This window comes from Cyprinodon variegatus, unplaced genomic scaffold, assembly GCF_000732505.1.
Source record: "Cyprinodon variegatus isolate N-32 unplaced genomic scaffold, C_variegatus-1.0 Scaffold1161, whole genome shotgun sequence".
NCBI lineage: Eukaryota > Metazoa > Chordata > Actinopteri > Cyprinodontiformes > Cyprinodontidae > Cyprinodon > Cyprinodon variegatus.
The window spans coordinates 152811-155667 of NW_015151614.1; positions in this window are offsets into that span (position 1 = coordinate 152811).

Consider the following 2857-nt stretch of genomic DNA (forward strand, 5'->3'; position numbering starts at 1 on the left):
TTCCATTTATCTAATTCAAAAACTGCACTTACAGGGCCCATAACCTAAAGAGAACAACCGTTTTAACATGCGTTTGCTATATTTATTTATTTTTTCAGACAATACAACTGCAGTACTCAGAAGACACAGCAGATGGCAGCATAACAGCTTCTCCATTAATAACCATTTAACAAATTACTCCTTCATATTTCAGCAAGTGCTGCACACATTTATCCTTAATTCTTACTTGTCTGCCAGCTTCTGCTAAAAAATTAATCCCAACAGAATCAACCGCCCACCTACTGGAACAACCTAGGCCCCAAGTATGAAAAGGGCCTCTCCTCCTCTATTGCTCCACGTCGATGAGAGGTGCCTGTGTCTGCTGGTGTGCTAATGGTCCTCTGGGCTGCCAGAGGACCATATATAAGTTGTTTTTTTTTACTATGGAGTACAATTTGGTTTATGATGCCATTGCTTGAGAGTTTACCAATCCATTTACTTAACAGGCATTTGTTGATGGTGGAGAGAAGCACTCCATGTACTTTTAGAAGAACCATTGTAAAGCCACTGTAATGACTGATTGTGAGCATACAAAAATGCATGTTAAAACTAAAAACATTGCTGTATTTTATTGCAATTTCATGTGATAAGTCAAAGCAAAAAAAAAAAAAAAAAAAATATTTTAAAGGGGAAGAAAAATTATCCCTTCTAAAATAAAAAGCCTGCACTGGTCCAATGAAACCAACATGGACCTTTTGGCCTACTGTACATCCAAAACAGTATGTTCTACAGGAAACTAGATGGGATTAAATTCTCCTCCTTCTCACATATAAAGCCTTAAATGGCCAAGCTCCATCTAATATCAATGATCTGATTGTTCCTTATGTTCCTATCAGAGCACTTCGCTCTTAATCTGCGGTTCCTAGAAATCTCTCAATCTAGTGGTTCCTATAATTTCTAAAGTAGAAGGGGGGCGGATCTTTTAGTTATCAGGCTCCTCTCCTGTTAAACCAACTACCAGTTTTAGTCTGTGAGGCAGACACCCTGGCCCTGTTCGAAAACCTAGGACGCATCCTTAGAAGACCGGATTCGAAGGCCGATTACGTCATAGCGCGGCGCCGAGGTCTGGTCGGATTCCAAGAGTCCTCGTTATGCGACCTTAAAATGCGTCCTTCTTTTTGCCTGATTTGAAGGACGGGTCTGATGTATCCTCGGTATTCTTGGATATCCCAGGATTCATTGCGAGACCAAGCAAGCCGGCTGCTCCCTGATCAAAGGAAAGGTTACTTGTNTATATATATATATATATATATATATATATATATATATATATATATATATATATGGATAAATATTAGACCCTTCAGTCCTTCAGCCGGACTGAAGGACAGCACAGAGGCACTCATCAGAGCAATAGAGGCCCAGATCTACCACACCAGACAAGACCCCAGGTGCAGATTGTGCAAAGAGGCCCCTGAGACAATCCAGTACATAACGGCAGGGTGTAAGATGCTGGCAGGGAAAGCTTACATGGAGCACATAACCAAGTGGCTGGAATAGTGTACTGACGCGTGATAAAACAGAACAGCTTTTAAGGCATTTATTTTCTGAGGAAATACATTATTAACCTTTAACACACGATAGTTTAGAACGTTTACTGTTTTTGGGGAGGGAAAAACGTAATTTGGGTCTTTTTTACAAAATCAAATTGAGGATGACTCTGATGTATATCTGGTTGCGCATGCACAAATTAGCTGATGGTACGGATCATGCTTCCGGGACGCATTGGGCAGTGACAAGCTGAAGCTGCAGCCACAGCAGAGAGGAAGTAGATGAGATGGGGTCATCCAGGAGGAAACACCAGATCCACCAAAAGAAAACGTTGCAGCTAAAGTTGTTTTCAGCTCTGGACGCAAGAGAGCTGCTCCCCAGGATGGTCCATAATATGCAGTGAAAATGAACTACTGTGCATGTATAACTTTTAAATAGTCAATGGGTAAAGACTTTTGCGTCCAGGGCAGAAATACACCATTCCGACAATGAACAAAACATTTTTATTCGTAATTAAAGATTAAATAATAATCTTGCACATTAATATACTGCACATTAATATATTTAGAAAATAATAATTTTATAATTAACTTTTCATCAGTGGTGTCAAAAGTACACACATTTGTTACTTAAGTAGACCACAATTTTTTTCCCATGAGAGGAATATTTAAATGTTTTTATATCATTAATATAACAAGTAGCTCCTTTGGTCATATTTTAATCCGCTTTCCTCATTGATATGCAGTTGTACAGAGCCAGGCACACTCCCGGCCGCGACTGAGGATGCATATCTCGGCAGGCATGCAATTTTAAGCATAACACCGGACCGCGGTCCGCTAATACGTGACCTCTGCATTACACCGAAGGCAAGAATAAGGAGTAACGGTTGTTTTATAAATGTAAGGAATAGAAAGTACAGATACTTATGTGAAAATGTAATGAGTAGAAGTAGGAGGAAAAATAAGTAATGGAGTAAAATATAGATACCTAAAAAATGTCCTTAAGTACAGTAACGAAGTATTTGTACTTTGTTACTTGACACCTCTGCTTTTCATTGCTTTTTATGTCTTCATCAATGTCATTGGCTGAAACTACAGAGGCACATAAATGCAGTCTTTTATCACCTGAAGAACATTTCCAGGATTAAATAACTAATGTCCAAAGAGGATCTAGAAAAACTAATTAATGCAAATATCTTTAGTAGAATTGATTACTGCAACAGTGTATTCTAGGTTTGCCTTACACTGGCTCCCTGTAGCTCAGAGAACAGACTTTTGTTAGTCTGTATCACTGAATGGATCAGCACCATACACACCAATACATAACA